This window comes from Cryptomeria japonica, chromosome 1 (assembly GCF_030272615.1).
Source record: "Cryptomeria japonica chromosome 1, Sugi_1.0, whole genome shotgun sequence".
NCBI lineage: Eukaryota > Viridiplantae > Streptophyta > Pinopsida > Cupressales > Cupressaceae > Cryptomeria > Cryptomeria japonica.
The window spans coordinates 116,861,547-116,877,273 of record NC_081405.1 but is presented as its reverse complement, the minus strand read 5'-3'; the positions used below and the strand labels follow the sequence as shown (position 1 = coordinate 116,877,273).

Genomic DNA, 15,727 nt, shown 5'->3' with positions numbered 1-15,727 from the left:
AAGAAAATATCTCAAAAAAAACTTTCCATTTTGATTTAAGTTTGAAAATATCCAATAATCCTCCAATATTCTCTTTCAAAAAAACTTTCCATTTTGGATTTAACTTTGAAGATATTCAATAGTCTTCCAGGAAATAATTTTCCATTTTGAAGATATTCAATAGTCTTCCAATATCCTCTTCAAAAACTTTCTATCTTGATCTTCAAGTTCAAAATCTCTGTGGATTTTCCAATATCGCTCAAGCTTGTTGACTTTGCTTGACTTTTCATGTGTAGGTGGACTCTTGATGATAACTCTTATCACCTTCAAATTTTGGCGGACTTTTGGAGGTCTTTAGGCTAACATGGCGGAGTTTGGAGGTGGTACCAAAGGTATGGCAGACTTTGATAACTCTTCCTTTCACATTGCATCTACTTCCTTGGGCGGAGTTTTGAAGGGTCCCTTCAACATTACACTTTGCACCTTGGGCGGACTTTGGTGTTTGCTCCTCAAGGCGGAGTTTAAGGCATCTCCTTCATAGGGCGGACTTTGGGAAACATCTCCTAGGGCGGACTTTGGAGGCTCTTCCTACCTTGGGCGGACTTTGGTGAGTCCTCTACCTTGGGCGGACTTCTAGATAACCTTTCACCAAGACTTGGAGGCCTAGGGCGGAGTTTGAGGGGTCCTCCTACATGGCCTAGGCGGACTTTGGTGGCATCTCTTCCTAGGGCGGACTTTAGGCAAGGCTCCCTGAGGGTTCCCCAAGTTGCATGGCGGACTTCCTTGAAGGCTTCTCTTGGGCGAACTTTGGTGGCTTCTCCACCATTTGAAGACCTTGGGCGGACTTTGGGGGTCCCATTCACAAGGCGGACTTTAGGTAACATCCCCTAGGGCGGACTTTAGGGGGTCCTCCTTCATGGGCGGACTTCTAGCAAGGCTTCTCATAGCCTTCCCAACATGTATGGTGGACTTTGAAGACCACCCTTGAAGCTTCTTCAAGACAATGGCAGACTTTGGAGTGTTGGCCATCATGGCCTCTTCAACACATGACCTCATTTGAACCTGCAAAAACCCTTGTTAGCCAGACTTAGAAGAATTCTTAGAAAAATTTCAAAATTTCACATCTTAATAAAATTTAACCGGATTAACTTGAAATTTGAAATCCATGCCTAGGTGGATCATCTGAAGCAGTATGATCCCTAAAATCTAGGGATTTAGCTTTTTAGGTCAAAACTTGGAATTTTTGAGTTTCGATCGAAGCTGGTCAATGGTGCAAGTGTAAACCCTAGGTTCGCATCCCGAAAAAGCAAAAAGCCTAAAATCTAGGGATTTAGCTTTTTTAGGTCAAAACTTGGAATTTTCGAGTTCCGGTCGAAGTTGGTCAGTGGTGCAAGTGTAAACCCTACGTTCGCATCCCGAAAAAGCAAAAAGCAAGGATCCCTAAAATCTAGGAAAAACTTTCTAAAAAAAAGCCACACCGGATATCGGGCTGAAAATGCCAAAAACCAAACTTCCTAAAAAAATTGGAAAAAGCAAAAAGCAAACTTCGTCCAAATCAATTGCGATCTTCGTCCTTTGGCCTTTCTAAGCACTCTGGTGGTGTTCGTATTTCGGAATCACATAATTTGCAAAAACTAACTTTCAATCGTCAGGGCCTGAAATGCTCTGAACTGGACAAGGCTTGGTGAAACTGCAGCAAAAGGTCATAGGACACTGACAAAACCCTAGAAAGCAGGAAAAGAGAGGGTCCCCATTTGCAATGGGGCGATGTGTGAAAAAAGGTTACAACACTTCCCAGTTTGTATTCATTGCAATTTTAAGGTTTAAGTGTGATCATAAGATTTCTGGTACATTTCACAGTTTCTGTTCACCGATCAGATTTAACATAATACCAGATTAGTTTCCCAGTCTGATTGCTGTCCAGAGCTATAGCTGCGAATATTTCTGATCATCTACCAAAATAAATGTATATATTTTATAAAGAATATCACAAACCCAGAGTCAATTTACTCAACATAAAATGTCTTTTTCAGGCAAGAAATTCAGAAAATTCTTTACTACTGGAGATGATGCAATTGGTCTGAAACAAATAGGAAGGCAATGTGAGGAGGTTATATTTCAGAAAGTTTTTCAGCCAAGCACATCGAGTTGATGGACACCTAAATCACCAAGGTTGATTTGGGATCCTGGTAACTCCTTATAGACCCAGTCAAGTGGAGAAGAAATTCTTCAACATCCTAGTTTGTGATTGCTTCAGGACAAGCAACCTTGGAAAGAGCAAACTGTAATGTCCCTTCTTCAAACCTAAACCTTGACTACAAAAAACACATACCAGGCTGCTAATTATAAAGACTACCTCTTAAATCTAATATAATTGACCAACTTCATGCTAAATTTCATTGCAAATATATTATTTTTGTTTGAAAACATAATCAAGAGAAAACAAAGCAGTTTGAAGATTTGTTAGTTGATGAAGTTATAGCTAAGGATTTAAAAGTTCGCCAAATTGTGGACCAGGGAATGAAAAAAAATAGTTGGTATAGGCCACCATTGAAGAAAGTCGTGGCATTTCATGAACTCCAATTTAATTGTGTTTGTTACTTCTCCAAGGGGGGATATAAGTGCCCTGTGCAGAATGGAAGTTATGATAAGTATTACTTATGAATGTAATGGGAAGTCAATTATGCATCTATTGCATTTCCCTATACAAGGGACATACATTCTCAATTCTACATTTGTGAGTGGAAAGCTACAAAGAAATGACATAATAATAGAAAAGGGTAGCAACCACTGCTGGCAAGTTGTAATGATCTAACCCCCTTGGAGATCTAAGAGTCTAAAGTTTGATGGTTTAAAGTAGGGGGGGTTCTTGATTTTCTTTTATCCTTGAAAATATTAAATGGACTAACATGCAATAACAGATAACCACAGAAAATATAGAATCAAGTCTGAAATTATTCTCTTTAAAACACTTTGCAAGCAATTCAATTTCTCTTGAATAGATATTGAATTCTGGTCTCTTTTATTTCAATTTTTTAATAAATTTCTACATTCTTCACATACCCGAAGAAGAAAGCATTCCCAATCAGGCACCTCGATTTCTGATTATGCCTTGATATTCTGATCATGCCACATATTCTGTAAAGGCTGATCAGGCAGATACCTCACGCCATGGAAGAATTTTATTTGTCTGATCTATTGCGATTATTCTGATCATGCCACATATTCTGGAAAGGCTGATCTGGCAGATACCTCACGGCATGGAAGAATTTTATTTGTCTGATCTATTGCGATTTTTCCTAACTTCTGTGCCTTCACTACCCAGCAGCATCGCCTTAAGTCTATGGGAAGTCGGCTGTAAGATGAAACCTGGAGTGGTGATTGGAGTTGAAATAGCTGAGGAAGGCTGAGTTCACCCTTATCACCCTAAAACTGAAGATTTGCATGCAGCGCCAGATTAATTCCACTGTCAAGTTCGCCTCAGGTTTTCGTCCAAGGCTAGAAAGCACAGGGTTTTCGTCCAAGGCTAGAGAACACAATTTGCAGAGAGAAAATTATAAAAGTTTATGTCATGAATGCCCTCCTTATTGCATCGATCCACCTTATTATAGGCTTCATCAACACAAAAAAGCCATCGAACTCTTCTAGACAATTCTTCAGTTCGACTTAGGCCTGATTTTCATTGATAGCATTAATTATTATATGGCCCCCATGATGTCATTGCCTAGACATTAAATGTTAAGTCTTAAATGGCTCCCTTTTAATGACTTAATGAGCAATTATAATAATTATTCATTACTATCGATTTTTGGCCAATAATAAATTATTCCCTTCTTAATTTAATTAACTCTAACCCAGGGAATTAAGAGGCTAGAGTTTGACTGTCGTTTGCCTGTCAAAAGGATGGGGACATTACACAAGTGTACAATATTCATTGCTCGGGACAGCAAGGTAGTTAGTGAATGGCTTCCCCACAGGTACACAGCACACAGCAAAGACAATGTAATATGGTTGACACTAACACCAGCATATGCAAACTGCATGCTTGGGACTGAATGGAAGTGAGAACGGGAGAGAGGATGGCACAGCTAGAGCACACCTGAGGTTCCTTGTGGGAATGTCAGTCCTATAACAAAATATAAACATTTTGTAGCACGGCTACAAGTTTGAAACATACACATACCTGCAACCTTCCAATAGCTCTCCCCATGAAGCAAGTTAATAAGGGCTACAAACAGCAAACACGCCAAAATTTGAAAGTAGAAACTGAAAACAAAACTTGCATTTTGGTGATGCAATATTGCATGTGGACCCAAATGCTTCTGCACCCAGAAAGTCCAAGAGTCTCTAAGGTTATATTTGTAGTGGGTAATCGTAAGAACTACTAGTAAGGATGCTTTCTTGTATGGATTTGAGAAGGCCTCACACTTAAACATGTGTACATTTCAAAAATTCATTATCTGGTACTTCAGTGTAATTCAGCCATTCTAAATTCTTGTTTTTAAAGTTGAATATTGAATTGCAGCAAATGTATGGCTACATCATAGTATAACTGTAGAAACCTTGTGAAAACTTCACCCTAAACATAGGTAAAAGTTGCATCTGCTTGATGGAAACAGTAAGGGTATTACCATTATAGTTTGTCTGCAGCCGCTTACTGTTAGAATAATATTTTTCTATAATGTTAATGGTCAATACTGTAATTAGGTGTCTACACTCTACAGTATCAGGTAGATATAAGTAGGTGTCATAATTAATGTCTACAGTATTTTGTAACTTCTATATATTGTATTTTATTCCTCAGTTAATGAATGAAGTATTTTTACCAGTGAGTCTCTAATTCACATGGTATCAGAGCCTTAGGTTAATTTCTCGAAATTATTCCTGTTTTTGTTAAAAAAACCATCAAGGGTTTCTGGGCTCTATCTGTTTTTTGTGGGTCTGCCTTGAGGGATTTTTTTCTTCCTACCCACGTCCATTTCTTGTCTGGAAAAATCGCACCTGTAGGGTTTTTTCACATCATTTTTCGACACGTTTTTGCTGCAAACCCCGAAATCACATCGTGTTTTTTTTTGGTGGCTATTTTCTCAGCCCGACACGAACTGGAGGGTCTCTGTGCATTTTTTTGTTATCGCGATCTGCCAATCGCAATTTTCACGCCCAAAGCCGCTCGCGACCTTCCTTTTTCTACACGATTTTTCGTAAAATCGTGACGCCTTCTTTTTTACCCGCATTTTATTTCCGCGGCGACGCCTTTCTAGGTTGGTCAGCCGCCTAGGGTTTTCAAAAAACCCTCAATCTATTTTTGACGCCTACCATTAATATTTTTGGGTTTGCAATCTGCACGTTTTTTTTAACGGCCTAAGGTTTCTGCAACTTTACCTAGGGTTTTGACCCTCCGTTTCAAGACGGAATTTTTTACATTGCAGATTCTTGGTGGGTTTTTCGAAACCTCAACTGGGTCGCTATCAAAAAAATTGGGTCTTCCGAAAAAAACATTGCCTCAAAAACCGTGCTAGGGTTTCAGTTTCTGCCTCAGAATCCGACTTGCAGAACTTGTTTTCATCTATTTTTTTTGTTCCTTGGAATTCATGCCTTCACTTGTTCGACCTTGGGGTACGTGATGGCATCTCTGACGAATATAATGCTCGAAAGCAGCCAGAAGTTCAACGGCCGCAACTACAACAACTGGAAGCAGTGCATGCTTGCGATCTTTGAATATCGTTGTCTTGATGTAGTTCATCTGGGCACGTCTCAACGTCCAACCACTATCGGAAAAGATCAGGACAAATGGGATGAGCGAAACCACGAAGCTGTCATGCTGATTAAACTCTCTGTTACCGATAAGCAACTACCTCATGTCTTGTCCGGCAAAACTGCGAAGGAGATATGGGATCATTTGAAGAGTCTCCATTAAACCTCTGACAAGAGCAAAGCATTCTTTCTAAAGAATATGCTCTTTTCAATTATGATGGACGATAGGACACCTCTGCAAGATCACTTGACAAAGATCAAGGACATCCGTGACCAACTTGAGGCGATTGGTCGCAGTTCGCAAAATGGAGGAAGAAAACATGGTTGTCATCACTTTGAAGAGTTTGCCAAAATCTTACGAGCATTTCATTGAAACAGTCAATATCACTTCCACCGACGTCGATTTGAAGTTTTTTGATCTTTGTAACAAGCATTTACAGCAAGATCAATGGCGCCCACCGCCAGCAATTTGGAAGCAGTACCAGTTCCACCTCCACAGAGCAAGTGTTCTCTACCAAATCTTCTGCTAAGAACAAAGGGAAGGCTCCATCTTCTCAGCCGAAAGGCTCTGGTTCTTCTCAAGACAACAAGAAGAAGAACGTTCAGTGCAATTATTGTCATAAGTTTGGTCACATGAAGGCCGAGTATCGGGTTCGATTGGCTTCTAAACAAAAGTAGCAAGGAGGGTCTCAACAAAAAGCAAATGTCGTCGAACACTCTGAGCAAAAAGAATCTGCATTCTATGCTTTTATTGCCAAGAGAACAGCAGATCCAATACACTCTTTTGCTTGATATATTGATTCAAGGGCTTCGCGGCATTTTACTCGTCGTCGGGATTGGTTCACGAAATTTGAACCATTCTCGGATTCAGTAATCTTCGGAGGAGAAGAGTACACAGTTGCTGGTAAGGGCACCATGCAGATTCACTCAGGTGGTAGAAATTTAATTTTTCTTGATGTCTTGGTGCAGGAGCACCTAGTTGGCCATATGCTTCTTTTCCATGAGTTATTTTCAAGTTTTATGCTATTTCAAGTTGTAATAAGGTCGTTGTTGATGTGTTTTTTACGCACATGCGAACACAGAATAAAATACCCAAGAGTATCTTATCCTCTCTTGAACAAAATCTCTCAAATGTTAAAGATTAGCTTAAGGATCACTTGAGAAGACTCCAAGGTTCATGAATGTAGGGTCACTATGTGTGGATAAGCTCCGTTGGTTGATGTGATTATGTTGGAATCACAAGGGGACTTACGTTGAATTGAATGCTTGAATCACTGGAACTTAGATCAACTGATGTTGCAATCTTGTGATGCTTTTTTGTCCTAAACTAACTTGACTTGAAAAAAAGGGCAAAAGATGAAGGGTTGAGAAAGCCAATTCTAAGACCTAGAATGTAATAAGATAGTTGAATGATTAGCTGGAATCCTACTAAGCGAGGTCTCACCATCAACTTGAACAATTTGACACAAGCTCAGTGCAATCTTCTAAGGGCATTCCAAAGATATTTGAATCAATACCATCAAACATTGATCACCATTCAAGTTAATGCATAAGCCATGAATGTAGAACGATTCAAAATTAAGCTCATATCATTCCAGTTGACCACGCAAGGCACACTTACAGTCAGCAAGAGGCTAGTGGTATGGACTAACGGATTCCACGTAAATGCATTCAACAAATTTCTCCATTCAATCTAATTATTTACCATCTAACATGAAGATCCAACAAGAAACCATGCACGTTGTAAAGAAACAATAAACTTCACCATAACTTCAATGAAAATAGAGTTCATTTACAACTTAGGCAACAATTTCTGCCTTCTCCTCCTATTCTATTCTAATTGCTATTCTATTATTTTATTCTATTATCCTCTTGCTACTAACTATTAGCTATTAACCTTTACAAATGAAGAGTTTGAGCCTTATATAGAGAGCTCATTTACAATGAACGGCCAGGATTGACTCTCCATCAATGGCCAAGATTTTACAATGAAACCCTAATTAGGGTTTGTTACAACAAACTCTCCTTAGGCAATGAGAAAATTACATTCAATGAGCGTGGACCAATAGATATCAAGGGTAGGTACATCAGAGTTTGTACATCCATGGGTGAGCTTGGTTCATTGAATCAAGACACACTGATGTGGACCCTGCAGATTGGTGGAAGGGATGACTGGGCTGCCACCTCAATCGTCATGAAGAGATGTTGAGAGATATCTCTTGATACTCAACATTATCTAGTTTGCTTAAAGTGATGATGATGATAAGAAGCAAACTTTGATTAACTCGTCTGAAACTATCTGCTTCTTCAATTATGCTCGATGTAGGTCTTGTGATGACTTTGGTTGATGCTTCCTTGTTCTTGATATACTTGATGAATGATGCAACTGGTTGAATGTAACTGTTCAATGCACTGACTTCGATTCTTGGATTCTTGAAGGGAATTCAAGATTGTCAAACATTCTTCCATCGTGTGGGTTATCCTTCCTTTATGCTCTAGTGCCTTGAAGTAGTTGGATGATTTCTTCTTTGCAGCCTTTGATATCCTCATGCTATCATGATGTGGTCAAAGCCTTCGAAGATCTTGAGATTTTCCCTTCCTTGATGTTCTTGTGTTTGCTGATGAAGTCTCCTCATGATCTTGCTTAATGGTGATAGGAAGTATGTGTCATGGTCAAGTCATTCCTTCATCTTTTGATTGCTCATCTTGCCTCGAAGTAGTATCATCTTCCTTACATATCTGCAAAACAAAGCAAGTATAGCATCAAACACACATGATTTATAGCCTTAACATACTCCTATTTTGACTTGATCTCTTACTCTGATTTTATAGGATTTTTCACTAAATCTGATCAAAGGAATTGACAATAATCAATGAATTCACTGTGTGGAGGGTAAACTTAATATCCTAGGGCAAATCTGGGCTATCTTAATGATGAAATCTGCTGGTTGATAGGTCTCTTAACTGGGCAAATTTGCTCCAACATGATGCTCTAATGATAAATTCGCCTTCTCAAAACATCAGACCTGCTCCTCTAATATTGAAATTAGCCGTTATGTTGACTGAAAATCGCTGATGCTTGATGAAGTTTGCTGCCCTGCTAGTGAAATTTGCTGCTAGAGAGGGATTATGCTCTGAATTGATGCTAAAATGATTAATTTAACCTCTCTTTATATATGCGCTTAGGGCAAAGGATGTGTCTTTTGGGTGTAAGGCTGACTTGATAATAAAATACCTTTCTCATGCTGGTCGACTTTACAATCTTGCCAAAATGCTTGAATTTGAGGAATTCGTTCAAAACAGGGGGCAAGGTACATGATTTCAAAAATTCACTCCATGTCCTTAGCAAGGACAGGGTCAAGGTGAGAAATTCGCTCCATATCCTTAGCAAGGTACAAGGTCAAGGTGAAAATTTCGCTCCATGTCCTTAGCAAGGTACATAACTCAAAATTCGCTCTAGGACCTCTCCAAGGACATCATCTTAAATTCGCTCTAGGACCTTTCCAAGGACATGACTTACTAGGAAAGTTTGATCTCAAATCTTAACAAGGTACATGCATAAACAAATTTGCTCTAAAACCTCTCAAGACTTCAAAATTTCACCCTCGATCTTCACTTGGATAAATATGTCCTTGATCCTCAGCAAGGTACTCAACTTAGCAAAATTTTCGCTCTGGACCCTTAGGAAGGTACATGTCCTTGAAGATGAAATTCGCTCTTGATCCCTTGCAAGGTACATGCTTCAAGATTCATTCTAGGAGCTCACTTGGCGAAAACTTCGCTCTATGTCCTTAGCAAGGACATGACCTTGGTGAGATTTTCGCTCTATGCCTTGTGTGAGGTACATGGCTTTGAGTTGACCCTTAGTCCAATTTCTTCCTCTTTCTTCTACCTCATTGATTTGAGCCTTAAGTTTTCCAATCTTTCCACATGAAAGCATCATCAATTCCACCTTTTGAGAGCATCTATGGAGGAAATTTGCTCTATGACCTTTGGAAGGTACACATCCTTGCTGAAATTTTCACTCGAGGACCTTAGCAAGGTGCGGGGTCCAAATGAAAATTTCACTCCAACTTTGGTGTAAGGGACGGGCCTCAAAGCGATTTCATTCAAAACTTAGAGCAAGGACAGGACGTAAGAGGACACTATGCATTCAACCAAGTTTTGCTTAAAAATATGATCAGATAACACAAGAAACCAAGGCATGATTCAAGGGGTTCTAGATCTACTTTCATGCTCACAACCGACTGTCTTCACTCACTCCACCCTAAGGAGACCAACCTAACTTGATGACCGTCTAGCTACTTGAGAAACTCTATCCCTTCAATGCAAAGATTAATAGCAAAGACTCTAAGACAACCTAGAAAGCAAAAAGTGGGGGTCCCCATTTGCAATGGAGCGAGTGTGAGTACCTCACAACAGTCCTACGAACCATTTTATGTCATCTCATATCAAATTGTAAGGCCTTGGTGCCATGGGAGTCATATAGTTGTATTGGGCCCTGATAGGGTCAAAGTTGGTCAAACTCAATCAAATGTATCCACATGAGTGGAAATGGTGTAATCAGCGTTCTAGGGTCTATTTTGATGTGTCTTGAAGGTATTTGTGAAGATTTGAGTCCATATGTTGAGTAGATCAAAAAAAAAATTGTCAAAAGATGAAAAGTTGCTTAGCAACTTTTACAACTTTTTAATGAAAAGTTGTTTCCAACGGTTACCCTTTTCAAAAATCAGTTGGGGGCAGTTGGTTTGGGACCAAACAAGTATAAATAACCCCATTTTGGTCGAGGTTGGGTTGTTGGCATTGTATGTGGCGATTGGAGGAAGAAATCAATAAAATTTGAAGGTTTTCTCTGCAATTTTCCAGAAAATTTGCTGCTATTTTGGTCATAACTTCTTTGTCCGTACAGATCAGAATGTAAGGCTGGACTTTTTGGAAAGCTATGTGAACTAGCTTTCATTCAAGACCGATTTTGTGAGATTTGGTTGAGTTTTGTGCATTTGGTGAACGTTTTCCTAAAATCTGTCCTGAAACCCTACTTCCAAGGGTTTAATCAAAGAAATGTAAAAATCTCTCCATTCCACTGAGGGATATTAATGAAACTTGGTGGAATGGTTGGGATAGGTCTTGTACAGATGGGTTTTCCTTCATTTTTGTAGGGACCAAGGTTGGATGCATCTTTGGAGCAATGAATGCCTAACATCTTCATGTGTTAGGCCAAGTAAGCATTGAAGTGAGGCTTGAAGTAGGTCTGAGACAAATCTGAATGTTTGGGCACTTAAAATTGGTGGAATTGATGGTTTGGAGACATAATACAAGTGTTGGATCCATTGGTTTGTTGTTTACATAAGTTTTTTGATTGCCCTTTAAAAGAGTGAGGACAGCGATTTTTTTTACTTGTTTGATCCAAAGCAACCCTAGGCAAATTTAACATATGTTGTTAAACATCCAAATGGGTATCTAAATCAAGTTTCATTTTGGGGAAATAGATTCTTATTTGAAAGTTATGGCCAAAATACACGTGTTGCTGCTTTGATTAGGCCTCACAACAGAATTACCACTCAATAACTAAGTCCTATGTTCCAAAACAACCTATAGGGGTTTTGACATGTTGTGTAACTCTGAAAAGGTTTACGTGTTGTGTCTGTGATCAAGGGATTGTAAGTTATTGCCAAAATACCCTCAGTGTAGGGCTAGTAGAGTATAGGAGCCATTACAAGGCAACCCTCATAAGGAAGTGTTTTGGGACTGAACCCTTGCACGTGGAGTGTGTATTTGATGTCCAAAAATGTTTAATAAACCTGCCCCAAGGTTCCTTGGTCGTTTTTGTGAAGTTATGCTAAGTTTGGTGCAAACCGGGTTGAAGGAGTATTGCCTAGTGAATGGATGAATGGGTGTATTTTGCCTTGATATTTAGTTTGTGATTTGTTGATCCACCTAGGTCCTCTGCATCATGTCTACTATGTTCCAGGCATGGAACATAATCTCCTCTCCGTCAGTCAGATCATGAGGCATTCTCCTCAATTAGATGTTGTATTCAATTAGTCCATGTGCAGCATTGTTGATAGGGAGACTCGTACTACAATCACTATGGGACTTGAGGATCATGGTTTGTATAGACTTGCTGATTCCGGCGATTCTCAGGAGCATGCTCTGCTTGCTAGGAGTACATCCATCAGAACACTTTGGCATCAACGTTATGGGCACTTAAACGTGCACTATCTCTCTTAGTTATCTCGAAACGGTTTGGTTGCTGGTCTACCTGAGATCCAACCTCAAAATCATGGAGTTTGTGCAGCCTGACAAGTTGGAAAGCAGCATCGGACACCATTCTCGGATGGCGAGCCTCCAAGGTCCTTCAGTTCGTTCACGTTGATGTATGTGGGCCAATGAACACTCCATCTGTTATCGGTTGCAGGTACTTCTCGTTATTTGTTGACGATTTCAGTCGTAAAATGCGGGTATATTTTCTGAAAAATAAATCAGATGTGTTCAGTACATTTCAGCAATTTAAGGCCTTACTTGAGAAAGAATCCGATTCTCAGATTGTCACTCTAAGGTCAGATAATGGTGGGGAGTTTTGTTCCAATGACTTCTCTACATTTTGTGCTACACATGGCATTAAGCACCAACTCACCACACCATACACCCCTCAGCAGAATGGTGTCGTTGAACGTAGAAATCGCACCATTATTGAAATGGATCGTTCTATGATACAGCATAGAAATGTTCCCAAAACAAATTGGGCTGAAGCACTTTACACTGCAGTCTATCTCCTGAATCAGTCACCTACACATGTCATTAAGAAGATGACTCCTGAAGAAGCTTGGTCAAGACGCACGCCTAAAGTGGGCCATTTGAAAGTCTTTGGTTCTACCGCTCATGTATAGATTCCAGACACCAAGCGTGCTAAGCAGGATTCAAAGAGCCAAACACTTATGTTTACTGGTTACAGCGACAACCACAAGGCCTACAGGTTGATTGATGTGGAGACAAATCATCTCATTTTCAATCGTGATGTTGTGGTTGATGAGACTACTGGTCCATTTATGCCTTCTACTACTCCTAGTCCGGTGACTCCTTCTATGAAGGCTTCTAATGTTGGTGTTTGTCTTCCTCTTGGTTCCCATGATGGGAGGGCTTCAGAGCAATCTGACTCTGAAGATGAGGAATCTACTGATCCAACACCACCTGATTTGTCACAGGATTTGCATCCAGATGACTTTGTTTCGGAAACTCCAAGGGATATTGTTCCTCCAATGCCAGATGTTGGTACTTCTACCCTCAAGCCTAAATGGTGGGCCAAGACAATAGGAGATCTTCGTGATGATGAGCTTCTTGACGATAGATCAGTTCGACGCAAGAGAAAGTAGCTGAATACAGTCGACTTTGCACTTATGGCCAACATCCACACCGTCCATGAGCCCCAAACGTATTTCGAGGCTAAAGGCATTCCTCAGTGGGAAAAGGCTATGGAGACAAGAAACCATAGTCTTTTGAAGAATAACACTTGGGTTCTTTCTGATTTAACTCCTGGAAAGAAACCTATCAACAGTAAATGGTTTTACAAAGTCAAGTATCATGCAGATGGTACTTTGGATAAGTACAAGGCCAGACTGGTTGCTCGGGGTTTTACACAGTGGGAGGGCATTGACTACGAGGAGACTTTTGCTCCTACTGCCAAGATGAGCACTATTCGTCTTCTTCTCACCATTGCAACTCAGTTTGGATGGAAACTTCACCAGATGGATGTTAAGAGTGCATTCCTCAAAGGTGAGTTGCAAGAAGAAGTTTATATGACTCAACCTCCTGGCTTCAAGGTTCCTGGTAAGGAACATCAAGTTTGCAGATTGGTAAAAGCCTTTTATGGCCTGAAGCAAGCCCCTTGGGCTTGGTACTTCAAGATTGATCAGTATTTGGTTGAACATGGTGTTCAGCGCAGTCCCTCTGAAACTAATCTGTATGTCAAACTCTCCGGTGATGATATCCTCTTTCTTTCTGTCTACGTGGATGACTTGATCATTACTGGCAATTCAGCACATTTGATTACAGCCATCAAACAGGACTTGTGCCAAGCTTTTGACATAACAGATTTGGGGCTTCTCCATTATTGCTTAGGTGTCGAAGTGTGGCAGACTAGTGACAGTATCTTTATTTCACAGTCCAAGTATGCCCGCAATTTGCTTGACAAGTTTCGAATGTCGGATTGTAAATCTGCTTCCACACCTATGCAGAAAGGGCTGAAGTTATCAGCCAAGTCTAAATCACCTGCAATAGATGAGACCGAATTTAGGCAACTGGTAGGCAACCTCATCTATCTCATTGCCACTAGACCTGACATAGATGTTTGTTGTCAGCTAAATCTATCGCTTCATGAAAGCCCCAAAAGCTGATCATTGGATTGTAGCGAAGCGAGTGCTGCGCTATGTGAAAGGCACTTCAGACTATGGCATTCTATATAGCAGGTGCAACAATCCAAAGATGATTGGTTATACTAACTCAGATTGGGCAGGATCAGTGGATGACAGAAAAATCCACTTCTGGGTACGTATTCAGTTTGGGTACTGGTGTCGTCACTTGGAGCAGCAAGAAGCAACAGGCCGTGGCTTTTTCCTCGACCGAAGCCGAATACTGGGGAACAGTCAAGGCCGCATGTGAGGCAGTTTGGCTCCGAAGGATGTCTCCAGACATGCAGATGCCACAAGCAGGTCCTTCTCCCTTGTATATAGATAATCAAGGGTGCTCAAACTGGCCATAAATCCAATCTTCCATGAACATACCAAGCATGTCGATTTTCATTGTCACTACATCCGCAAGATGGTACAAGATGGATCAGTTCAGTTGCAGTATGTTCCGACAGCGGATCAAACTACGGATATTCTCTCAAGTCTCTATGCCCGGATAAGTTTGTAAAATTCAAGGGGCAACTTGGTGTTTTTGATAGATTGACCATTAAGGGAGGGTGTTAGGATAATATTTCTCTATTATGTTAATGGTCAATACTGTAATTAGGTGTCTACAGTATCAGGTAGATAGAAGTAGGTGTCATAATTAATGTCTACAGTATTTTGTAACTTCTATATATTGTATTTTTTTCCTTAGTTAATGAATGAAGTATTTTTACCAGTGAATCTCTAATTCACACTTACTTGGGTTATCTATGATTACCCAACAAAAGAGGAGTCAAATGCTAATTACTGTAGTGCTAGAGAATGGAGGTGCCACATACTCATCCCACACAATAGCATTAGCCTCCTGTTTAAAAACCTGCACCAATCTCCTATTCTGTGTAATTTAGATTTCTAACTCCAGTAGCCATAGGAATCTTGATTTATCAAACCACTAGACTTCCAAGACCTTGTAAGGGATACTTCAACATTGATTGAGCTTGAATCATCAAGCTAAAATCAGACCAACGAAACTCCCTAATGGAAATAATAAGAATGGCAAAGAAGACTATAACCTTCCCCAGGGCATGTATTGGCATTGGGACTCTTAACAAAGTATTACCTTTCTGTCCAAACTATTCGAGTGGCTATGAGATTGAATTTTTTGTCAACACGATCAAAACCTTCTTCCTACTTGTTTAATCACATGCCAAAATTGTTTTCATTCAATTTAACTTTGCTTGGTTGCACAACCTCATAAGTAGAACTGGCACATAAAGACATCAAATCATTTTTAATAATATGAATATAGGACATCCAAGAATACATGTTCAATCATGAGAATTGATAGATAATACCATTAAGTCATGCGTAGAACCATATGACAGAAGCAATTGATTCTTGGTCAAAAATTATATACACCTAAAATGCAAAATTGTAAATCTTCTTTCAGGTTGATTGATTTCAATAAGATCACAATTCTTTTTGGTTTTCAGCAATATCTGGGTTCAACAATGAGGACAATGAATTTCAAGTCATCCATCAGTGTCATAACTGAGTTGCAGTCGACCCCACCAAATGATATGAGAACGGGGATGAGACCATGT

General features: G+C 39.9%; 1 protein-coding gene across 1 annotated transcript in view; it reads right to left on the bottom strand.

The window, feature by feature from the left end:
- Positions 1 to 15,727, bottom strand: part of LOC131026827 (uncharacterized) — a 48,203-nt gene that overhangs the window by 18,736 nt on the left and 13,740 nt on the right. The window lies entirely within an intron of this gene.